The sequence below is a fragment of the Grammomys surdaster genome, unplaced genomic scaffold, assembly GCF_004785775.1.
Source record: "Grammomys surdaster isolate TR1022 unplaced genomic scaffold, NIH_TR_1.0 188, whole genome shotgun sequence".
Taxonomy (NCBI): domain Eukaryota; kingdom Metazoa; phylum Chordata; class Mammalia; order Rodentia; family Muridae; genus Grammomys; species Grammomys surdaster.
Genome location: NW_021604633.1, coordinates 12,420,580 through 12,447,767, shown reverse-complemented (window position 1 = coordinate 12,447,767; position 27,188 = coordinate 12,420,580). Strand labels below are relative to the sequence as shown.

General features: G+C 35.8%; 1 protein-coding gene across 4 annotated transcripts in view; it reads right to left on the bottom strand.

The window, feature by feature from the left end:
* Positions 1-27,188, bottom strand: part of Dgkb (diacylglycerol kinase beta) — a 644,882-nt gene that overhangs the window by 501,101 nt on the left and 116,593 nt on the right. The gene's annotated exons all lie outside the window — the stretch shown is intronic.

Sequence of the window (27,188 nt, the reverse complement as noted above, 5' to 3'; positions counted from 1 at the left end):
CTTCAGCTGAGAGAACATTCTACTCTGCCCAGGGCACTCTAACAGAAATGGTAGCTGACGACTACAAGTAGGATTCCCCAGTCAAGTTTGATTGGATATTTCAGATTTAGTATGATTATGTCTTGTTGTATGTCTGTATTTATTAGTCTATCTATCCACTATTTGCATTTATTCTTTTAATTTTCTTACTCTATACTTAATAAATACTCAAAAACCAAAAGGATGGTTGTGAGAGATAGTTCTCAGGACTATATTGAAAAATGCTGAATGGAAGTTAAGGAGATATAGGATTGTCATCTCCTGACTTTATGTACCTTTGTATCATAACTCATAGAGCTGTAAAAATATAGTATTAAAAAACCCATAAAATACATGTATATATTATATTATGTATTTTATTCATTTAATACATATCATATTCATATAAAATCATATATCTCTATTATATATAGATATATAAAATAAATATGTATTATTTGCATATTTATATTATATATTAAGGAGACTTGTTCCTTGTCTTAGTCCTTAGATGACCAACAAAATGTTTTCACACTATAATTACTCTTGCTCTGTCTAAATATTACAGACATTAGCAAGGAGAGTATCTTTCACATGCAATGTTCTATGTTTTTATTGAAATGAGCATTTTGAGATGTACGAAATATTTCCTTTCTTGGTGTTCCCATGCCTACTTTTGTTTTCCCTCAAGTCTTCTTATTTCACACTTTGAAGTAAAATTTATATTGAAGAATTTGAAACTTCTAATTTTTTTACTGGGTAAATAGTTCAAAAATGAAGGAAAGAATCGAGTTCTAAAAGGAACTTGTCTTTTTGATAAGTCAAACTCCCCCAGTTAGATCAGAATTTCTATTTTTCTCAGCATTAGCTTTTTTATTTCAGAAAGATTTGGGATGACATTCCATACTTTGAAAATTGTTCATCTTTTTGTTTTCTTTTTTATTGGATATTTTCTTTATTTACATTTCAAATGTTATCCCATTTCCCATTTTCTCCACCAGAAACTCCCTATCCCATCTCCCCTCCCCCTGCTTCTATGAGGCTATTCCCCCACCCACTCACCCACTCCTCCCTCCCCACTATCACATTCTCCTACAATGAGGCATCGAGCCTTCCTAGGACCAAGGGCAACTCCTCCTATTGATGTCCAACAAGACCATGGTCTGTTACATATATGGCTGGAGCTATGAGTCCCTCCATTTGTACTACTTGGTTTGTAGTTTAGTCCCTGGAAGCTCTGGGGAGTCCAGTTGGTTGATATGGTTGTTTTTCCTATGGGGTTGCAAACCTCTTCAGCATCTAGCTGTGTTAAGGAGTAAGTTGGTTACATCATACTTTGAGCTCTCCTATATTATGACAATCTTGGTATATTACCAAAAATTAAAAAGGTAAGTTGATTGGAGGGATACACTCTATGTTTGTAGTGTTCCTTGGTTGCTCCAAATATCCTGCAACATATGCTTAGAAGAAGCTAGCCCATCCCAAATCCAAGAAAAACTCCTCTTGAAATTCTTTACAATTGAATTTGCAAAAGTCCTCACTGTTTCATCCCAACAAAAGAAAATGATATTTCAGTTTATAAAGATTTACATAACTAAACCTTTGGATTCATGATATGGCATCTGCTATAATCTATCCTAAAATTGGATGTTCTTTATAGCAACTGTTTTTAAATTGTTATCAGATAACAAATGCGATTCAAGTGGAATATAAATCTATTTATGGTTCTTATGATGTTTCTCAATCATTTCTCAAATATTCAATTGATATGGTTGAGGTTGCCTCAGGTGGTTTAAACACACTTGAATGTCTAAAAAGAAGGCAGAGGAGGAAGAATGAAGAAGGAAAAGAAGAAACAGTACTAGGTATACTTAATTCTTTAGAGAACTGAAGCTTACAGGTGTGGAATTGAGGCTTCAGCTGACTGCTAGCTTCTAAAGGCTGACAAAACATGTTTTCTGCTTTTTCCATAGCTATAAGTGACTGCTAGAATTCTTTGGTAGCCCTGTATAGTTGATCCATCGCTCTCTCTCTAACTCTGTTTTCATATGGTTTAGATAGTCCTCTTCCCTTTGAAACCATAGGATACTGGCTATTAGATTCAGAGCTAGCCCATCCCAAATCCAGGAAAAATTCCTCTTAAATTCCTTTACAGTTGAATTTGCAAAGTCCTACACTGTCTACACACCAACAAATAAAAATGATATTTCAGTTTATAAGGACTATTACTTAAATATATCTTTTAAAAGAAAACTCTCACCTCAGCAGCTAACAGTTTTTGGTTAAAAAAAAATGATTAAAGGGTATGTTCACTCAAAACCTATTAACGCTTTTGTCTGACAAGCGAAGGCTCTAATAATTTTGTGTGGTTTAGATTTTTTAGTGTTATTTTAAGCCCTTTGAAAAAGAATATTAAACACACACTTGCGACATATGCTTAAAAGAAGCTAGCCCATCCCAAACCCAAGAAAAACAAGAAAAATATTAATAAATGTTATTAAACATTTATGAAATGTGGACAGAAGAAAAGGAGAATAAAACCCTTTGAGCTGTGAAACACTTGCAAGATGGACAAGAAAAGGTGGTTTTAGGAAGCAACACTTCAGGCTATGCTGTAGTTTTTATGTCTCATCTGATCAAAGGGGATTTCCCTTGCAGATATTAACGACTGACAAAATTCATTGCCTGATATTCCCTCACCATTATACAAGATAAGTACCTGGTTCCATTCCAAGAAGATCTTGGCTTCAGAGTCAATACTGGAGCAAACCCAGTATGTAATGCTTCATAGTGAACACCCAGCTAAAGCTCATGTGGGAAACTTCCTTTCCACATCTACCACAATTCCAATTGAAGAAGAAATCTCATACAAACATGGCTCCTCTTAGATCCTCAGGGAATCTGAAAGCATTCCAAAGAAACTTTCTAGGATTGCAGATTATAATATGATGTGCAAGTGATCTTCATGTCATTCAATGTCTTAGACACTACTGGTAGGGCAGATTGCCAGCCCAATGATGCACTCTATGCACTTGGTGAAGTTATGTATGGCTTTGCTCTAATAAAGGATTGAGAAAATAGCCCTGTGTGATTAAGCTACAACACAAATCTGGGCCATATAGATTTCTTACTAATGACCAAGATTTTTACGAGCAGCGCTACACAAAACAGATATCTGAGCTATTGTCACAGCCTGACTTTATGCAATGCCCAGTAGGAATACTGAATAGCTTTTCCCCATTAAAACAATATAGAATTTTGATATTTCCATTGTTTTTATTGCAACAAGGTATAAATGCTTGAAGCAAATCTTTAAAACAGTGATAAGCCAAAAAGATGAAATAACTTGGTAGTGATATGTAAGAATATGCTATCTGTACTGTCTATATTGCCTTTGCTCTGATTCATGCATGGTGGATGGAATAGAATGCTAGTTTCAATGTCTCTCTATGTATTTCCTATGACAGTAGTTGATAGGTGGCATGAATTTCCTGTCCACTAAAACAAATAAATAATCAAACAAACAATAAACAACAAGAAGAGAAAATTATCCATTAATTCCGTGTCCTCGAGCATGGACATTTACTTCCTGTCAGTCGTCACCAGCTCTCTTCCATCTATTTTCGTCTTTAATCTTTTCACTTTCCCCTATGACTCTTCAACTGGGATATCAATATTTTAATATAAATGAGCTTGCCATTTTAAGTAATTGTCTGCTTGTCTTTATTTATAAGAGTACCTATTTTATTATTTATCTTTCATTTTTTATTATAAATAAAAAGTACTTGGCATTGAATACAGAACACCATTATTGTGTACTTCACACCCATGCAATAATAAGCACATAAAGTGCTAAATAATTAGAAATTGCAAGATTAAATAAATGGTATTGTACTGCTTTCTGCTACACAAAAGTCTTTGTTAAAAGTCAGGCAAATATTTAAATATTTATTATTGCTTGAACATTTTTGGTTGGGTGTTTTCATAGGCTGAGAATATCTTTTCTTCTATTAGAAATAATAGAGTACCAGTTCTTCTTAAAGAAAATCAACCTTTAACATATTTTCAGTAATATCCTGTATCTAGATAGTAAGAAATATATGCTCTACTATGGAAAAGTCAAAATTAAAATTTTACAGTCAGTAAATGAGGTCCAGTGACAGGCCCAAATTAAGATCCAGCTCAAGGGAAGGCTCCAAGGCCTAACACTATTACTGATACTATGGTGTAGCATACGGTCAGGAGCCTAGCATGACTGCCCTCTGAGAGGCCCAATAAGCAGCTGAAAGAGTCAGATGCAGATACTTGCACCCAATCAGTGGACAGAAGCTGGGGAACTATTTGGTTGAATTAGGAAAAATTTGGAAGAAGTTGAGGAGGAGAACAACTCCATAGAAACACCAGTAGTCTCAACTAACTTGGACCTCTGAGATCTCTCAGACAATAAGCCACCAAACAGGAATCATACACCGGCTAATATTTGTACCCCAACACATACACAGCAGAAGACTCTTTGGTCTGGACTCAGTAAGAGAAGTGCCTAACCCTTCAGAGACTTGAGGCACCAGGGAGTAGGACAGTCTCGTGGGGTGTGGGTGGGGTGTGTGTCTCCTCTTGGAGACAGGAGTGGAGGTATGAGATAAGGAACAGTCATAGGGAAGACCAGGAGGCAGATAACTACTGGACTGTAAGAAAAGTTTAAAGAATAATAATAAGAAATAGAAGAAAAAAAAAGGTAATTGAAGGATAAAGAAGCAAGCAAAGCCCATTTACTTGTCCTTGGCCAATGTCAGATTCCTGCCAAGCATCCCCCCAAACTCTCCACATCTCCTCCTTTTTTATTTCATAAACAAGACTGACCCTGTCTTAGGTCATTCTAACAAGAATGCCTTCTTTATCTGTCATGGAATATGCATTATCAAAAACAATGCACTTTTGCCTTAGGTTGGTAAGGCTCTGAGCAGAATCTTAACTGTCCACGGCTTGCCAGCCTGTTAAATTAATAACTCTGTCTTGGATTCCATTTTAAGTTTCAAGCCATGTACTTTGGCTGTCAACATGTTGATGTTGTCAAAGACAAGTTTTAACATGATGGGCAGGAATAAAAGTATTCCCAGGACAAAAAGGGATAGCATGATCGAGAAAAAACAGTTCTTAATACTGGAATTGTAAAACAGTGTGAGTGGCTGGGAGGTGCTATCACATGCCTTTAATTCCAGCACTCGGGAGGTAGTAGCAGATAGGGCTTTATGATTCATGCCATCCTGGTCTATGGAGCAATTTCCAGTATACTTAGGGCTACACACAGAGAAACCTTTCTCAAAAACCCAACCAACCTGACAAACAAACAAACAAAAACAAATGTGTGTGTGTGTGTGTGTGTGTGTGTATGTGTGTATGTGTGTGTGTGTAGACAACATTGCTTTCAATAGTTACCATAAAGTCCTTAAAACTGTATAGACAGGTCAAAAATGTTCACAGACATTTGGTCTTGATAACTTGATGTCCAGTAAGTTTGACTGTTTTACTTTTTCATAGCAGGATAGAGTAGGAAAGCAATTATTCATTGTCAGTAACATTGTCGTCAGTATTATCAGTCATTACCAATTGTCTAAAAATAATTTATAGATGAATATGTGTATTTCTAGCCTCCTACAATAATCAAATGTGCAAAATAAAATGCCACATTAAGTTAATTTTACGTCATTGGGAATTAACCATATGTACCTAGGAATTACTAGGAGATGCTGATTAGGTTTCACAACATAGTGAATGCCCATAGAGACAAGACTATGGAAGATAAGTGACTGAGGAAGAGAGGAGTACTGATGGAGACAGAGGAGGGTCTTGAATTAGGAGGGAGTGGTATCAGCCAAATATATTCCTGAAACATTACAACAGTGGCAGTGTTGAATGTATTTCTCTCTAAATTAAAAAAACAAACAGACAAACAAATATACAAAAACCAACTTAGATAGTTCATAAGCTTCTCAACATAATTATATATAATAATTAAAGAAAAAGATGTTGAGAGAGATCAAGATAGCATATAGATTTCAAGGGAAAGGACAGAGGGAGAAAGAAGAGGAAATAATATAATTATATTTTAATTTTAAAACACTAAAACCACAGCACAATGAAAATTATTTTCTTATTTTCTCTAAAACATTAAAACGTAACAACATTTTATGTAGAATGTTCACATTTTTATGCTACAAAAATTAAATTAAAGACTATTTATAAGTGAGAAAGCTTGGTGGCTTATGGGTCAAATCTCAGTTCATAGGCACACATAAAAAGAAAATGAGTATTAATTTTCAACTACAAATTACTCCAGATTCCTTGGTAAATGGAACCTCTCCTCTACTTTATTTTTTTTCACAAAATAATAGGAAATAAGTTAATTATGGTCTCATGCAAAGCTATTAATAAGAAAAAAATCCAGACAGTTAAGAATTAATTAGCTTTATGTTTCTTGTTTATAGTCAATAGCAGCAATTAACTTGTACTTTTTAGACTTAGGTAGATAATTTTGAATGGCATATATAGTCATTAATTCTTTGTGAATTTTAAGTAAAATACTACTTGCTTTAGTAGAAAGAGGGAAATCCCTGTGTTTATTCTGATCCCAGCTGGTTAAATCAACAAAAACAAAATGTTGAAAGGATTGCCATTGCTTATTAGGAGCTATGGCTACTCTCTCTCAGTATTATCCTGTTTTACTTTTTTTTTAATTTTGAAAGTAATAATCATCATTATCATTTAGTATTAACATAGTTTAAGCTACATGATCAGAATATTTAAACAATAATCAAGTAAGTTCAAAACCAAAGGCACCAGAAACCCCAAGACTAAACATTTAATCCATTTCTGCTTCATAAGATATCATTGAGTCCTTGATATAAAAGGTGAGAAATATGCTGCAAGCATACACACAGATAGTCATAGTTTTACTGTCTCCATTTTGAAAATGACAGTTTGTAACAATTCATTAAAAACTTATCTTGTTCTGTCAATTTTCAAACTAACGTGTATGCTATATGGATCTCAAAGACCAGTTTAATTCTCAATTCTTAATGCCACTATCATTATTAGGCGAGCATTCCTCTTGTTTTATAGTTACTGTAGCTGGGAGATGGACCAGGAAAGGTAAGAATGTATTAGAAGTGTCCCCAAAAAGTAATCTTTTCTGGCACTGAGATAGAACACATCAGTAGTGCCTTCTTCTGCCTTTCTTTTCCCTTCCTGTTTTGCCATATGATGGTTAGACCATTATGGAACCTTATAAAAATGTGAAGTATCCTGGCATATTTACATGGGACTTTTCTAGCCCTCTGTATTCTACAATTTAATATCCAGCCTGGCCTCATTAGGTACACTCTGATCGATAAGATTTCCTTGTTGAAAACACTGGCTACGAGAAAGACATTGCAACAGATGACCTGTCACACCATCTGTGAACCATTCTGATGCAGCGGCCACGTTACACCTTGCACCTGTAATTATACCTGTGTGAGACACATTGTTTACAGCCATTCTTTGCTACAACCATTATTTCCTAAGCAAACTTCTTTTTGTTGGGGTTGTTTCCTTTGCTTTAGTGTTCACTCATGCTTACCTTCCAATTGCAATAGAAATTATCCAGAGACTCACTTGTTCTCACAAAATGGGAATGGGCACATCATTGTTTGACCTTATTGTTCCACTTGAAAAACATAATGTAGTTTGCTATAACCAGCATTCTTATAAGTGATGTTTTTAGTGTTGTATATAGCTCTATATACCAAAACTGTATATTTCTCAAACTATATACTATATACCAAGACTGTATATTTCTCAAACCAAATCTTTGCCAGTATTTTGAACAATGAAGTGGGCTTTTTGTTTCTCTGTGGGTCTTTGTCCTGTTTGGTTGGTGTTTGCATGAGGAATATGAATAATTAAATCAGGAAATTGTATTCCTCTCTTAAATTATTCATTCATCCTTAGGCAACAATATTTGTTCATCTTTAATCCCTAATCCTTAGCAAATACTGAAAGGCCTTAAAGATTATGTAAATCTGAATGATTTAATAAGTGAGTTAAATAAATAGTACTAAGATGAAACTATTAGTAGGTATTAATATATTGCTCCCTCCTTGAGAAAACAAGGCAAGACAAAAGAAAACCACCTCTGTGAGCTAACTATTGATACAATTTTTGGATATATCTCCAAGTCAATTAATAGAATTGTTGATTCAAGAATATGTTTTCATTTCCTTTTCTGTCCTTTGAGCATTAGGAAAGAATTTGTTGGACACAGAGCTATTTGCTTTTTTATGAAAATGTATGATGAACAAATAAGGAAAAAAAGATAAAGGTTAAACCAGAAGTAATTAATGCTAGAGATTAAGCTCATATGGGAGAATGTGGGACAGGGGAAGAATTGATCAGGGAGACAAGGAATAGTCCTTCAGAGCAGTGAAGATTTTTGGCAGGAGGGAGAACCTTTTGAAAGGGAAGTCACAAACAAGCTGAGGAAAGTGACCCCATGCCTTGAAAAAGCAAAGACACAGAGTGGGCAAGCTGCTGTGACTGCAACATCAATTTTTCAAATTTTTCATTGTCCTCTTTAAGTATTTGTATTGCTCACTTAAAAAGTGCATGACACTCTTGGAATGTTTATGTAGTCATTAAATCATTTCTAAGGGCTGGTTTTCTTTTATAAGCTGTTTGAAGACACAGATCATATGTGCTTTCTATTTTGCCTTCCCTGGTAGTTTTTATAGCAGCAAAAAGTAAAGAATAGTAAACAGTATTTGAAAAATGAGCAGTAGAGAGATTAAATTCTAAGTAAATCAGGTGAATTTTAGGAGGGTTCTAATGTCTTAATGTGTTTGTTACTCCATACAAGTGAAAATAACAAAACAACAATAAAACAGGACAGAATTTATAGACACATACACATGTGCATGTGTGTGTGTGTGTGTACATATGATTTTTATTCTTCAATTGCTCATTACAAAATACATGAAGGAATTGTGACAGTTTTAAAACAATCGTGTGAATGGGAATACGTTAACGGTCTTTCCCAATATGACTTGTTCTTACTTAATTCTCTCTTAACACAACCCTGTCTTCCCCATCCTCCACCTCTAGTAATTAGGGAATCCATGATAAGAGTCATTATGTACATTGATTTCTAAATAACAAATTTGTGACTACTTGAAAACTCCAGGATGAATTGATAAGAAAATTTGCAGATACAAGTGACTTTGGTTTTACCTTATTATTGCCTATTTAATAAGCTCCCTTTTCAACAGAGTTTATGAAACATACAACTTAGACATGGCAATACTTAGCCATCAAAGAAATCTAAATCAAAGCTATCTGGGAATTTTGTCTAGGAATGACCGACAACAACAACAAACACCCCACCCCTAAAAAAACAAAACAAAACAAAAAGCCTAAAACAAACAAACAAACAAAAGACCAAACAAAGGAGACAGCAATTACTGGTGTGGATGTGGATAAACGGGAACACGGAGTCACTACTGGTAAGAGAGCAAACAAACACACAGACACTCACACAGCAAACAAATGAAACAAACAACGGAAAACACTGTGGAAATCAGTGTGTGGGTTTTTACAAAAATCTTTATGAAGCCCTACTGCATGATACAGCTCTACCATATACTAACATATACTAACAAGACTACTATATACTAACATATACTAACAGGACTCTATATCCTACCCTAGAGATACATATTCATCTATGTTCATTGTGATTTTATTTATAATCACCAGAGAATGGAAACAACTTAAATGTCTATCAACTAACGAATGGATACTGCAACATGGTATATTTACACAATGGATTGTTAATCAGATATGAGCAAAAAGTGTGAAACGCACAGGTAAATGGATGCAATTGGAAGCAATCTTTCTGAGTGAGATAATGCAGACCTATTAAGGCAAATATCACGTGTTTTCTTTCATTTGTGGATGTTAGCTCTTAATCTTCAGATACTTGTATTTCATTTAAAATACAGGTAAAAATAAGATTGTTGAAACGTAATGGGAAAGCATTTTCAAGGGTAATGAGATAGACTGCATTAAGGTACAGGGAAAGAGAGAAAGTGAGTTAGGAGATAGAAGGTTTAGATAGAGCATAGAATATAGGATGGTAAATTAACACTATAGACCTCCTTGAAAGTTAAGCATGGCCCCTAGTTGAGGGAACGGGGCCAACCACCCATCTCAAAATATTAACCCATAATTGCTCCTGTCTAAAGGAAATGCAGAGAGAAAGACTGGAGCAGAGACTGAAGGAAAGGCCATCCATAAACTGCCCCACCTAGGGATCCATACTATCTACAGACACCAAACCCAAACACTATTGCTGATGCCAAGAAGTGCTTGCTGACAGGAGCCTGATATAGTTGTCTCCTGATAGGCTCTGCCAGGGCCTGACCTTGCAGATGCTTGCATAGTTGGATGCTTGCAGCAAACCATGGGACTGAGCACGGGGACTCCAATGGAGGAGTTAGTGAAGGACTGAAGGAGCTGAAGGAGTTTGCAACACCATAGGAAGAACAATATCAATATCAATTAACCAGATCCCTCAGAGCTCCCAAGGACTAAACCACCAACCAAAAAGTATGCATGGGGGAACTAGTTGCATATGTAGCAGAGGACTGCTTTATCCAGTATCAATGGGAGAAGAGGCCTTTGTCCTGTGGAGGCTCAATGCCCCAGAATAGGGGAATGCTAGGGCAGTGAGGCAAGAGTGGATGGGTGAGCACCCTCATAGAAGCAGGGAGAATGGGATAGTGGGTTTGCAGAGGAAAAATCGGGAAGGGGGATGACATTTGAAATATAAATAAATAAAATACCCAAATAAAAATATTTTTAAAATAAAAAAGCAATAATGAAATCTACTATTTGAATAGTTTCCTAAATATATGCTTATATACATGCAAAATGAGTTTACATGGAGTTACCTATTAGGAGCGGCAATGTCCCTACAGATATAATGGGCTAACATCTAAAAAGTTCAGTGCCAGGATTAGGCTATTTTTTGGAGTTATTGGACAAGGAGGTCCTATAGAGTTACAAATATTACATATGATTGCAAATGCTCTTGATTTTTCTACAGAACCTGATGGTAAGACAGCATGGCAACACCATGTACTGAGTCATTGAACATGAAGAATAAAGCTTGGATTCATCTCAATGCTTCATCATTACTGGCTCGTTTCTGCAGAACTGGAGGGTACTACGCATATTGCAGATGAGAAAATGAGTCATCAATATCATCCCACTTTGAACACTGAAAGCTACAATAATGCCTGCCCTGGCAACCCATGCCCACTGCTGGAATAGTGGACATCATGGGAGTAGTCTAACAGTTTCTGATTGAATTTAAAAATAGATCAACAGAAGGTAATTTTACCTGATACCATTACTGGGTCCACGAACCTTTGACTACATACACAATCAGTAGACACTAGGCAGTATCTTCTATTATTCTGCAAAATGGTCACCATGTTATACTGACTGCTAAGGATTTAGACTTATGTCCACAGATTAGTGCATCAGAGGAGATTTTTAGGCAATGGAGGACAATTAACGAAATTTATAACTATTCAAGGTAGAGAAAATAACAGATTGAAGAAATCTCAGCCCAGAAACTTCTTCATCATAATACTCTGGGTTCTTTTGTGGAAGAAGGTATGGAAAGATTGTGGATGCTACAGAATGTGAAAGATGATAATCTAGCAGTGGTTTCCTAGACACACAGTGCAGTTTCACATATAAATACAAAACTGCGACCAATTCAACGACTCCCTATCCTAGCTGAGAAGCTGTTTAAAATTGATGGCTTAGAAAATAAGGAGAGTCAGTTTTCTCTAAGCATATACTCTCCTGGGTGGTTCACCATATTCCAGTGGAAGGCCACACATTCAATATGTACAACATAAATGAAATTTCATGGGCTTAAAAAATAATCAAAAGGAGTTAGGCTGGTGACAAAAATAAAGTAAATTTGCAAGCGTTTAGGCATGGTATGAAAATTACCAAAATATATTTAGCAAAAAAATTCAAAGAACTATTTTTTTAAATGAGGAAATAATGCCATGTTTCCACCCAGAGGCAGCTTCTAAAGTTTTTTGGCGCAAAAATTACAACCTTCTCTTAGTGGTCCTCCTTTTCACTACTCTAACCATCACCTAAGTGCTTGGAATCGAATTTCAGACTCTTCACTCTCAAGTTCAGCTTTCAAGACTTTACAAACCACCTTTGCCAATTAGAAGAACCAATAAATGGATGCTTCATGAGCCTGTAAAGGGACTCTAATGGATTTCAATTTGTACATTTTACAATATCCTCTATTTTGGCATCTCTTGCCTCTTTCCCAAAGCTTTTAAGGCTAATAACTCTAGCTTGACTCTCGTCACTCATATATGTATTCAGATGCCAGTCAAAGGCTTGCTTTCCTCAATTTATCATGCTGTAATACACATGGAGCTAGCATTTGCACTTTTGGGATATCCTAGATAAATCCATTGTAGTCACATACCACTGCCGCATCTGACAACCCCACCAAGTAGGAAGCAGTCAGATTTCCTGAATGGTAGTTAGGGTTACATTTTCAAAGAGGGGGATGTTGGAAATTGGGGTTATAAACGATAAGAAACATAAAATAGTAGTTGCAGGAGTTGTCTTAAAATCTGATTGCCACAAATATTTCTTTTTTACATGATAACTCTTAAATAGTGAACTAGGATGCTTTCCTAGTCTGGAAAGAGATTATCTTACAAATGTAAGCTAACTTTGATAGGCTTGTGATTGATTATTTTATGGTCGTATACCTTGTTTCTGATCACTTGCTTTGCCTTCCCTGAGCAACATGTTCTAATGGTGACTAAATATAGGATTTTAGAAGCTGTGAAGTTCCAAATTGCCACAAGTTACCCTTCTAAGGCTTTCCAGCACAGTGAAGTTCTATTGCCTTGACTAAAAGCTGTGGGTAGCTTTCATTGCTCATGGTGCTTTATACAGTCTTGGGAATCTAGCATAAAGACTGAATTATACCCAACAGAAGAATAACAACTATGCTATAATTCAAAATTCAATACCTGTATTCTTTCCTGATAACGTGATTGCTATAAAATTTTTCTCTGCACACATGTAGACTTATATAATGATATTAGTGAATACTAAGGCTTATGTTCAATTTCTCAAAGCAGTGTCATTCATTGACATATTCCAGGAAACAGGATTCATTTTAATCTACTAACTAGATAGAGGGGTGGAAAACTAGAAAATTTTCATCTTTAATATTAATTAAAATAATAACATGCAAATGGGAAAGATGGCTAACAAACTATTGTGCCACCTGCATAAAAGATGCACGATGCAGAAATAGACCAATGATCTGATGTGTCTTCACAATGTTTATATTGCTCATCACTCATGGTGGAAAACATGTGAGTCCGGAGACTGAACAACTGGTTGGTGTTTTTGAACCATGTAAGTCATCAAATCCAGGTCTTTCAATCCTAAAACCCTAAATAATACAAACTGTTCCCTCAAGTCCCCTGGCCCCAAGATCTGTTACCTGTCTGATTCCCTTACAAAACAAAAACAAAAACAAAACAAGCAAACAAAACCAGTCCTCTAAGAGACAACAACCAGACACAACAAAACAAGATAAAGTATGACAAGGCAAAATCCTTCATATGGAGGAGGCTGGGCAAAGCAACCTAATAGGAGGAAAGGAATCTGAAGAGCAGGCAAGAGTTAGATATGTTCTAGTTCCCACTCTTAAGAGTACAATGTAAGCATAAACCTAACAGCTATAGCACGAGGACCTGGTGCTACCCAGGTAGGCCCCATGCTTGCTGTTCCAGTCTCTGTGAGACCTGGGAGCCCTGTTTAGTTGATTCAGTGAGCCATGTTCATATGGTGTCCTCCATGCCCTCTGACTCCTACAATCTTTCCTCTTCCTTCTCCTCCTCCTCATCCACAGGCTTTCCCAAGCTCTGAGGGGAGGAACTGCATGGAGACATTTAGATTTTTCAAAAGATAACAAGAGCTAAGTACAACCTAATAGAAACATTTGGGATTGAAATGCGAAGGAGAGAAAGTGGATGCCTGGCAACAGCCTTGCTTTGCTACTGAAGAGAACCTTCTAAAGCTCATTCCCTGCTCTGTTTAAGGACAAGGTCAGGAGGCTCAGCTGAAATTTCAGCTGAAGGAGATTGAAATTCTGTTGGTCAAGTACAGACAGTTTCAAACAACCTTGCATGTATATTACAGAATTTTTCTTCTCTGCATAGATGGTATTTGCAGGTGAGTTTTCACTTATTTGTGGTAGTTATGCTGCTGGCTTCAAAAGGATATACTAAAACTAAACAAATGAATGAATTTAAGGTGTTAACTACACACTATGTCCTTTATACACAATTAAACGTCCCTATCATTAATAGCATTTTTCTCATACTTATTTTTAGGATTAGCTAATGAAAAAATATCTGGAAGCAGTAAAGGCCTGGGACTAGAAACTCCTCACATAAGCAGTTAGATAGTGCTATCTAGAAAAAGCAAGAACATTTCAGGTTTTGAGAAAAGTCAAGCACTTTTTCTAATTTTTGCCTATGTGACAACCTCAGTCTCCTGACATGTCTTTATAGATGCAGGAGAATTATTTGGAAGACTCAAGGAATATCAAGAAATTAAAATATTATAATGAAACTTTGAAAATTATTTTAAAAATAAAATGTTAAAATAGTAATAGTTGACTAAAGGTATGCTTCATGTTTTTGGATAATGATTTAAATAAAGGATCCTATAACATCTGTACAGGTTGGATATCCCTTCACTAAAATGTGAAAAAGTAGAAATATCGTGGGTTTGAAGTTCCCAAGGGTTTTGGAATATTTGTTTATATATAATAAGATTCCCCTAAAAAGGACTGAAACCTCAACATGAAATTCAAATGTGCTTCATATTCACTTCTCCACGTGTTATGAAGGCAATTTGTAGAACAGATTAGAATGCCTGTGGTTTAAATACAAATGTTTTATGGGGGTCTGTGTATCTCTCCAGTTACAAGTTTGTAGAGATGACAATTTTGTTATTTAGAAAAACTGTTTTCTTATGGGCTTTTGATACATAATTTATCAACATTAACAGATGTTGTTCAAAGCATGTGCACCTTCAACTTCATATGAATTTGAAGAAAGTGATCATTATGCTTAATTTTGGCTCAATATCATTTCTTAATCTGTAAATCTTCCTTCCAATGTAATCTTAGCAAACGTTTATGGAACTTGAATCTGGAATTTATTTACATCCCTTAACTAAAGCATCTTGGAGTTATAAAAATGTTTTAGAAGATATTGTCCTACTGTCAAATTTCTCTAAATTATAATAGTTTTGAATTTTTAAAAATGTTTCAGAGTAATTATTTTAGCATTTTAAAAAGATTATTACTTTATATAATACTTATGGATCCTCATTTTCGACTTCTTAAAATGTTATTAAAAACGGGCAATACCATTCTAATTATTCTCCCACTCTAAGTTCTCACAGGATCTTTGACATTCTTGGAATCTTGCTGATTCCAGTTTAAGTCTTCTTTAAAAGATAATTGTACTCCGCAGTGCTGCAATGTGAGGTTCAGGAAGATAAAAACTGCCTCAGACAATTATTATTTGCATAATTCTAACTCATAGTACTAGCATTGTGCTGCATACTGAAGATCGTGAAGTAATGTAAGCCTAGAATATGTCCACGTTAAAAGTTTATTAACATACAATACATTCCCTATTAATTCACTGAAAAGAGTATAAATATTGTATGTCCAAGTAAAGGAAATAGAAGATATAAATAGGTATTTCGGAGTTTTTCTCTGATCTGTAAAACATGCCAGTATTAGCTGTACTGCTTTAGTTTGTAAGCATATGAACATATGTTATGATATGAACATATGTACATGCTCTTCTAGTATGTTCTCTATGTTCCCACAGTACCTTTATACTCCATGAGGGTCTATTATAGCTCTCTATTTGATACTCATGAGCTGCCCTCCTATTTCAGATAGCTCTACTGTATGCTTAATCTTCCCTCTTTATACATATCCTTGGACCATCTTGCTCCAGAGATGTTCCTATTCTTCAAAGTCAAAGATGAGCATATAGTGTAATCCCAGGCCGGCAAAGCCATGATAGTCATTGCAGGAATGAGCACGAATGCTGATAGGCATGTGAGTATCATTAGCTCTAGGAATCTCAAGAACTAAATATAGGGTACTAGTCTCAGTCTTTGAAAATTGTAGAATCTCCTACCACTGCCAGAGTAATTGGGCTAACAAAGGTAAAGGAATGACGCCCATGAACGGAGAATTAGAACTGAGTGAGAAAAACAAATTCTTAAGAACAAGAAGATAGGCCTGAGGCTGGAGCAGCTATAAAACATTTTAACTGAGCCTATGAATTCTTTCTTTATCGCTTCTATGAGACCATTCCACCTGAGTATCCATCCCATGTGCAGTCACCAAAGGTAGACACTGCTGTGGATGTCAGCGCATCATCACAGGAGCCTTATATAGCTGTCTCCTTAGAGGTCTACCAGGGCCTGACATATTCAGAGGCAGATGTTCACAGCTAACCATTGAACTGATCAAGGGGTTCCCAATGGAGGAGTGAGAGAGAAGACTGAAGGAGCTGAAAGGATTTGAAGCCTCATGAGGAGAGCAATAATACCAACCAACCAGAGCTCCTAGGGTCTAAACCACCAGCCTGGGAGCACATAGGGAGGGACACATGGCTCCATCTGTATATGTAGGGGAGGATGGCCTTGTCAGGCATAGGTGGGAAAGGAAATCCTTGGTCCCATGAAGGCTGGAGCCCCATTGGGGGAGAATTTGAGGATGAGGAGGTGGGAATGCGGGGTAGGCAGGGGCATATCCTCATTGAAGCAGGAGGAGGGGGGATGGGATGGGGGTTCCTGGGGGGGGGATGAGGTAAGGGAATAACATCTGAAATGTAAATAAAATATTCAAAAACAAAAAGAAACCAATTGAGGTTGTTTCTAATTGTAGCTATATATTTTTTTTTACTTTACACACTAAACTTTGTAACTCACTTTTCTTTGTATCAGTTTTATATACAATATAGAATATGTTTTCCAAGCATCAGACTATACCTTGTTGACCATTTTATGACCAGTTCTTACTATAATGTCTAAGCCACTCGGCTAATAAAAACATGACCAAATACGTATTAATTTTCAAGGATATACAACTAAGTTCATTACAAATTAATACAGGAAATAGTTTAATTTATAATTCTGAGTTAAGTATCTTGAGCTTTATAAAACAGAAATGTTATTTTTCTTCTATTTTATCACATGGTAAATCATTCTGGAGAACTCAGCAATTGGATTTTAAAAATAATTATCAACTATGGAGACAACACTGATGAGCTCAGTGTCAATATAGGCTGACAACAAAACAAACATGGTACCAGGCTGTCACTGAAGCAGGAGCCTTGAGAGTATCGTAAAGACACCTTTCACTTCTCTACCACAGAAGCTCCACTTTTTATGATAACTCTAGTTACACAGCTCAGTATAGTAAAAACACATCCACTTACCTTTGCTTTAGAACATTAGCTATGCAGATTTCTAAGAGGAGACATCTAGGAAGGACTTATTTCGCTCCTTTGCACTGTATCTGGTGCATTAAGCAAGTCGGAACTAAGCAGACATGAGTCCTTTACTCACCCTTCAGATTATTAATGTTCTACTTGGAGCTATTGCTTAAATTTATCTAAGTCCTGGAGATTTGAAGGAATTTATGCATGCTATGAAAACAAATTACTTGTTAGATATGTTCCTAAAAAAAGAAACATAATCCTGAAAGTCTAAATGTATTTCTCTGTCCTGTTTTTCACTCCAGCAAAATAGTTGCAAATAGTTCACTTTAGAAGGAAATAAATTTGAGTCTTGCCCTTTTTGTTCTGATAGAGTATTTAGTTTTCTTTTCATTAGACTACCACCACCAACAAAAAAAAAATGTCTCACAGAAGCATTGTAAATTTTTTTTGTCCTTCATGGCAGAGTTGACACTGTATCTTCATTTTCTGAAGTCAGTTTTTTATATTAAATCATTTTACATGTTAAAATGCTAGTGTAATGAATTCTTAAAACTAAAGAGAGGTTGAGAATATTCTAAGCTTTTCCTCCCAGAGCCTCTGCTCACAGATAAATTATCCCACTTTCACATTTTCTACTGGAATTTATCTTGTCAAATACCCCAGGCTTCAAATTTTCAACTCTCTTCACTCTATTAATTCTTCTCTCAGCTCCCACATATGAACTATTTTGGGTATTAAAAACTCATTTTTAATTGAATATATTTTCAACAACTGAAATGCCATGTGTGCTTGCTAGGTTTAACTTAGGCCTACAAGAATACACCTTAGCAGGGTTAGCATCAGCAAGCCTGCTCCTTGCCTTCAATTTCAGTTCCCTTTCATCCTCGATGCATAGCTAGCAGAGCATTGAGAGATCTCCCCTTTTGGTAAATACAACTGCGCGATATACAGGATCCAAATGAAAAAGCAAAATAATAATGTTCTGAATCTGATCCCAAAATAGAATGTCAGAGCTCATGAAATCCCAAGATGTGCTCCTAGCCAGGCATGCTGCTCCTTTGCCTTTCAATGCCCTATTTAGTGTTCAAAGACTTGTGAAAGGCATGATGATTTTATTAATAAGCACAACTATTTCAAGGGCTTTCACTGTGTGCCTTTCTAACACACAGTGTCCCTCCATCCAAATATTTCCATCAGAAAATTTAAAGGGAAAGAAAGGTGATGGGTAAAACGTTTGAAATGTACACATTTTTGCTTCATTTCTAACAAACAATATATCCTCAAACGTATAGTCATCAAACGAACTTCCCCAGCTTTCTCCAAACAAGAGTGTTCTTAGGAATTCCAGGATCCCACATGAACAAGCATTGGCAGAGAGAGGAAGGCAGCAGGCTGACACTGATTAGCACAGGCTGGGCAGGTATGCGAGACCCAGGATGGAGAGGTCAGACTTGCTGCCTCCAGCTTCATGCTCTGGATGGATGGCAGTCATCTCATTTGATGGCTCATCTAACTTTTCCCCTCATCTTAGATTATCTTTGTCTACATGGCATTTGAGTGGATTTCCATTCTAAATAAAAATGAGGTAATGCTTTATTGATGAGTGATTAAGTTTGTCCACTTTCTCAGAATTTCTCCTGCTGCCTACTTTCATTTTTTTTCAAAATTTCCTTCTTTTATATCTTTTGTGATAATAATGTCTTTGACTTTCATTGTGATGTAAACAGATCACAATGCAAAAGTAGGCATTGTGAATGTCTTCCAAGTGTTTATTATTAGATGTATCATTCAAGACTGCGAGGGACTGGCTCAGAGTTGGCTGAGTTGCCCAAGTAGGCTCAGCGAGCAATGAAAGAATGTTATCTTTTAAGGGGCTTCAGAAGAAAATATCTTCTTTCCTAATAAAGCCATGAGAAAAAATGATGTTTTTCAACTTCTGGGCATTGGCAGAGAATTCGACAGCTACATAAGGAGCAGACTGGGGTCAAACCTGTGCCAAAAATAGCCAAGTAAAGAGATGGGAAAAATCAGAAACCTAATAATATTAGGCTATTTTTATCATCCCAGAAGCCAACATTACTTCTTTCTTCTGCCAAATGAAAAAAAAAAGTAGACACACAAATCTTGCTGCTGCTCTGAGCCAAGGTTACTTTTTATTGCCATTTTTTTTGTCTTATCCACTTTGTGGCTTAGGGGTTACTGAAGTCGTTATGATGCAGTTCTGACTCTGGCTCTTTTAAATTTGCTGCCTCTCATGTAAGTAACAGCTGAATGAGGACATCAAGAAGGCCAAAGCATTAAGCCAGGGGCCACATCTGCCTGTCTGTTTAAGAGGCACACAGTGCACCACTCCTGTGTTTTCTTGCTTGGGAAAACATGGAAATCAGTATTAACTTTTAAGCCTGATGCAAAGACTGAATGGGACAGTAGGAGCAAAGAATTCACCACATTTTACATGTTGGTGCATAGACTTTAGAATTGCTAGAGGGCAGCTATTTTCTCTGGGCTTACTTTGGTCTTAAAGACAAAGTAGAAAGCCAATGTAGCTGATAGTCAGTGACTGCTTTTTAGCAATAAGCTGATGGTACTTTTGACTTAGGGTGTTACACCAAATATAGGAGATATTAAGACATTAAAAACCCAATCTTTCCACGTCTCTACTAAAATTAAGCCCAGGCCTGGTATTTGAGTTTTTTTAAAAATAACTAAAGGCTAAGAGTTTCCTAAGCTTTCCTAGAACTTTACTTCTGATATTACCCACTACATACCTCCAACATATCATCCATATATCATCCACACAGCCAAACACACACACACACACACACACACACACACACACACACACACACAACATATATATGTGCATTTAACTGCATTTATACCATATATGTATGACTAAATAATGGTGGAGTTTTTTAAGTTTTTGTCCCCCTCAAAACATATCTCAAAGTCTGTCGAATGTTAAAAGTTTAACTTTGTCAGTTTAAACACATACCTGGTAATACCAAAACTAGAAATGGTTTACAAAAATCCCAGGGTCAAAGTTTGGCTTGATTTTTCAAATAAGAAAATTAAATATAGCTAGATACTAAAATATTTTTAAAAATCACATAAAGATCTAGATAGAAATAAACATCTATGAACCTAATGATGTGAACTGTAACAGAAATATTCCAGAAAATGTGACAAAGGGAATTTTAAAATAAGTAAAATTTTGAATTCTAATTTGCATACTTTTTCTTCTCTCTGTCTCTTTCTGTCTCTGTCTCTCTGTCTCTCTGTCTCTCTCTCTCTCTCTGTCTCTCTCTCTCTCTCTCTCTCTCTCTCTCTCTCGTTTTCTTACATCCATATTTCTCTAGAAGTTTTTTTGGTTTTGGAAGTTGAGTCTCCAGTGTTTTAATTAACACATTTTCCTTCTTGCTGAGGAATGAACATTTTCATATAAAGCAAGTGCAAGTGACACAAGATTTTGATCATAATATCAAATTAATTGAATCTTTAGTGTATATTTCCAAATTTCCACCAAGGTTCTTGATAATGACACAGTACACAGAGAAGTCCATTTTAATTTGTTCCTACAGAAATATAACAACACAAGTACACAGGAACATGGAGAAGCAAACAAATTTTGGTGTGGCATGGTAACAAGAATCAGTTCCAGGAACAATAACAAAAATAACAAAAGCAAAGAACAGACCCAGGACAGTCTCCTGTACCTGCCAAGCCAAATTCTGAGTTCTATACTATGTGCTAATAGAAGGAAATGGAACCCAGTCACCAACTGGGAAAACCTCCAGATTTCTCCTCGGGTACAAGAATCGTGACTTCTAACAGGAAACTGTGATAATACCAATGTTCCAGAAGATTAGAACATGAATTCTTAGGATCCTTAAGCCTCTATGTACTCACCCAAAGGGGGCACTTAACTGCTAAGCATATTTGTTTCAAAAATATCAAGGAACATTGGGCCATTGTATAATCCTCCTACAAGTAGTAATTGAAGTAAACAAGTAGTTTAAAGGTATTTTCCAGAAATAGAAGTAAAATGGGTAAGTCAGGGGAGGTCCAATTTCTGTCCATTATTAAGTCAAACACTGTAATGCATGTAGATCTAGAATCACAAGCCAGCAAGTGTTGGTGAATACAAACACTTATGCAAAAAATGGACCAATACGTAGATTGGGTAAATGACTCTGAGATCCCCAGTAGCAAAGAGCTACAGCACACTAAATGCCTACAAGTAACTCATTCCCTGCTGCTTCTTCATGTCTTGTCACATATTCCAAAATCCTTCTTGTTAATACTGTAAGTAGAAGCCATGGAGAAAGGACCTATGAAAAGAACTATCATACAAAGTAAACAGGAAGAACGATGTTTGGAGTGAGGACCACACAAAGAATAAGCAAATCATATCTTGGCAGATAATTGGAACCCTTCCCAACTTTTAAATAAGAACTGAAATATTTTTTCTTCCTAGAGAAAAGAAAATGACTGAAACAATGGCATGCTCACTGCAGTTGAAACTCAGTGTGGTCTAGACATGATGTCATTGTGTCATACAGTGGCCCATGTATGTGCAGTTAACCCTAAAGTCAGGTTTTAAGAGCATGACATCCAGGTCTTTCACTTGTTTGGTTAGAGTGACATCAAGATATTTCATACTATTTGTGACTATTGTGAAGGATATTGTTTCCTTGATTTCTTTCTCAGCTTGTTTATCATTTGTGTAAAGGAAGGCCACTGGTTTGTTTGAGTTAATTTTACATTTAGCCACTTTGTTGGAGTTGTTTATCAGCTGTGGAATTTCTCTGGTAGAATGTATGCTATCATATCATCTGAAAATAGTAATACCTTGAAAACTTCCTTTCCAATTTGTATTCACTTGATCTCCTTTTGTTGCCTAATTGCTTTAGCTAGAAATTCAAGTATTATATTGAATAAATAGGAAGAGAGTAAGCAGCCTTGCCTTGTCTCTAGTTTTAGTAGCTTTGCATCAAATTTCTCTCCATTTAATTGGATATTGGCTGTTGCTTTGCTGTGTATTGCTTTTATTATGTTTAGGTATGTGCCTTGAATTCCTGTTCTCTCCAAGACTTTAAACATGAAGGGGTGTTGTATTTTGTCAAAGGCCTTTTCAGCATCTAATCAAATGATCAACTCATTTTTATCCTTTGAGTGCCCCTCAAGAGAAGAATGGATACAAAAAATGAGGTTCGTTTACACAATGGAATACTATTCAGCTATTAAAACGAGGACATCATATATTTTTCAGGTAATCAGATGAAACTAGAAAATATCATTCTGAGTGATGTAAATCAGACCCAAAAGAACATGCATGTTATGTAGTTATTGATAAGTGGATGTTGACCAAAAGTATAGAATACCTAGGATAAACCCCATAGACTGTAAAAAGTTTAACAAGCAGAAAGGCCCAAGTAAAGACGTTTCAATCCCACTTAAAAAGGGAAAGAAAGTAATCACAGAAGACAGAGGGAGGGAGGGACCTGGGTGGGAGATGGGAGGGGAAATAGGAAAGAGGATAAGGTATGAGGGTCAGGATAGGAGAGTAGCCCAGCCTTTTCCTCACTAACCTAGAAGCAATTTAGTGTTGAGGGTGATTAGTTTTAAAAAAGAGCTTATGGCCAATAGCCAGACAGGAACTAGAAGGTAGATCTTAGAGAGAGAGGGAGAGAGAGAGAGAGAGAGAGAGAGACTGAGAGACAGAGAAACAAGAGAGAGTGAGGAAGAGAAGAAGAAATGAGATGCAGAGGATTGATGAGCAGATATGGAGGTGAAAGAAGGTGTAGCACAGAGGGACAGACAGACAGACAGGTACAGCTAGCCACATGACAGGACATAGTGCTGGGATTAGTCAGATTAGGCTAGATAGCTGTCTGCATTCCAGCCAGAGGGATTAAAAGTGGTTATGGGATGAGCCACTCCATAACTAGAACTAGTTTGTTTGATTTTTTTAGGAAATAATGCCATGTCAGGGTTCACAGAGTGATCAAATATTCAGCATCACAAGGTACATTTGCCAACTGAAATTATTCTTGTAATTCATCTTAGAACTAAAACTTAAGCAATACAGAATGACAAAGTAAAATTAAACCTGTCTACATTTTGACACTAAATGCCTAGTTATTAGTTTAGGCCAAGCTTTTAAGACACAGTTCTGGTAACTGAAGTAAAGATGCTGAACCAGCTGTTCTCTCAGTGGCTGCTGACTAGATTCTAGGAAAAAATGAATATCTATTTTGTAATAAACTCATTACTAAATTTTTGAAGCATATTCACTTCTATTCATTAATAATAACACTCTCTGATTAAAGAGCTAAAACAAAATCAGAAAACTTGATTAGTATCAGAACACCTTTTGGCCTTTGAAGTACTCCTCACTATGTAAACAGGCAAAGCCATTTTTTTATATATATATTTGCCCTAAGAATGACACATAAACATTTACAAAGCATTTGATCACTAAATGAACATTTTTAAGTTCAATATAGATTTTGTGAAATAATTCACTAACTCAAAATATAGAAATAATGAAAATCAACACATAAATTCTAATGACATATATGAATGAAAGATATGAAAGGGTTTTGTGGGTACATGATACCAGGAGGAAGAAGCACAAGTAGCCAGGAGAGGCTAAAATTTTGAAAGATAAAAAAGAAGTTGCCTGTGAAAAAATTAAAACTGAAAACATAACTAGAATAGTGGATGAGAAGACTGTGTGGCTGAACAAAGTACACTGAAGAGAATGTGATGAGAAATGTGGGACCAAGAGTGTCCCTATAGTTTTGCAGGGAGTGGCAAGCTAGTCCTTGGTTTAAGTATCATGAAACTTCATAGTGTTATGTGGAGAATGACAGAGCTGGGTTTTATTCTTCTAAGGATTGTTCCAGCATCTTAGAGTCTGGTGTGTTAGAAGAGAGTGGAGGGAAGACCAAAGACAATGATAAAAGAGAATACCTTCATCATCAAGGTGAGACATTGATATGGGAGTTTGCAGAGAAAGTGAATAATTAAGAAAAACTGAGATTCTGAGAATTAACAACTTCACGGTTTGAATGTTGAGAATTATACATTGTCAGTTTTGAGGAATAACCTTTCATCCTAATTTATGGAAAGATAACAGTGAAAATTCAAAATATGATGTTAACATAACTTGAGATATGCTCTAAATGTTATTTTGTGTTCATGATACAGAAAAGGAATGAACAACTCAACTTTTAAGTAGTTAAATATGAAAAACCAAAGAGGGATCAAATTGAGCTGTCAACTAGACAGCTGCACAGTTAGGGCATCGATTGAGAGAAGATTGACTTAGGAAGCTAAATTTGGGAGACATTGCCTCATATATGCATGCTATTTAAAACTTTGGAACAGATGATGACACAGGAAATTAATGTGAAGTTTTCTACAGATTATAATCTAGGAAGGAGTCTAGAGTTTGTAGGGAGAAACTGAAGAGGAAATTGTAACAACTACTCCAGATATAGGAGAAAAATAAAATTATGGGCCTAAAAGGAGTAGATAGTTGCCAGGTAGAAATACTGTAGCGTAAATAAGTCAAATAATTTGAAACTTCCATCTAAAATCACTGAGAAGCATTGACTATTACAACTATAGGCTTTTTGGCTTTAGGAGTTATAATCTGCAGAAGTCAGATAGATAAATGGATGAGTAACATCTCTAATCTTCCAATGTCCAAAGAATTCTCAAGTTAATAATGCCTACAGAATCATGAGGAGAAGAACTAAGGAGACCAGGGGCTGGAAAGTGATCCTTCAGATCAATGAATAAAGAAACTAGGGCATCTAGAGAAGCATAAGCCAAGGCTCTTGAATGATAGGTGCAAGTTAATGTCCCTGATAGTCTCATAAGCACAAAACCAGAAATTAAACACTTTCCAATTAATAATGAGCACCTGCTCCCAGAAACAGTTTTCTTTATCCCAGAAATCAGAGACGTCTTCAAAGAAAATATTTTTCTAGTCAAAATGTAAACTACCATGAGATATGCAATTCATTTCAACTTAACTAACTAAATATTTAAACCAATCCATATGCTTGAATTGAATATATTTTAAATGTTAAGAATAAGTTTATGTCATAATATCCTGTTTTACACAATTATAAGAACCAACATATCATTTCACATTGAGGTAGTTTAAGTGAGGAAAGCATTCAAAAAACAGTAATTAAGGAAAGAGAAATTTTAATATAAATGAAATTAATTTGGGCAGAAGACAAAAGGAATACATAATAAATGAACTAATAAATCCATAGATAAGGGGTAATACATAATTTAACTGATTCTCTTAATCCATTTTCTAATTTCCTCATTTACTACTCTTTATTCATAAATTCACTAGATTAAAAAATGTTCTCTCAATTAAAAAAAAAAGACTGATTCTTAAGGCATTCTAAATATAGGTCATTTTCATGTTGTTCAAAAAAAGCGTTTGGAGAAAAATCAGTTATTATAACATTTTATTGAATAAAAATTGCAAAACTTTGCAATCTCAGTAAAAAAAAAGAGATTTGCTTATGCTTACTTTATAGTGTCAGAGTTTAAACTGATAAATCTTTTACAGTCCATGATTTCTGTCTTTACCAACACAAAGGTGAATAGAAGCTTAGGTTTTAATATCCCTGATCAGCTTTTATCACACACAAAAAAAATAGAATTAAAAAAAACCGTGAATTAAATAAAGCAACCTTAAAGCAAGAAAGGCTGGGGGTATTAAAACTTTCTTATAGATGGTACCTCATGAAACAGGAAAGCTTCTGTAAGGCAAAGGGCATATTCAATAGGACAATTGGCAACCTACATATTTGGAAAAATCTTCACTAAACCCACATCCTATAGAGGACTAATATCCAAAATATATAAAGAACACAAGAAGCTAACCACCAACAACCAAACAACCCAATCAAAAAATGGGGTATAGAACTAAAAACAGAGAACTGAAAACAGAGGAATATTGAATAGCTGAGAAGCACTTGAAGAAATGTTAAACGTCCTTAGTGATCAGCGAAATCCAAGATAAAACAACCATGAGATTCTACTTTATACCAAACAGAATGGCTAAGGTCATAACCTCAGGTGACAGCACATGTTGGAGAGGAGGTGGACAAAGAGGAACACTCCTTCATTGCTGGTGGGATTCCAAACTGGTACAACCACTCTAAAAATCAATCTGACGATTCCTCAGAAAAAAATGAAAACAGATCTACCTGAAGATCCAGCAATACCACTCTTGGGCATATTCCCAAAAGATGTTCCACCATGCCACAGGAGCTCATGTTCTACTATGTTCATAGTGGCCTTGTTTTTGATAGCCAGAAGCTGAAAACAACCCAGATGTCCCAGGACCGGAAGAATGTATACAGAAAATGTGGCTCATTTATACGATGGAATACTACTCAGGAACACTTCCTGAGTTTTGCAGGCAAATGGATAGAACTAAAAATATTATCCTGAGTGAGATAACTCAGATTCAAAAGGACA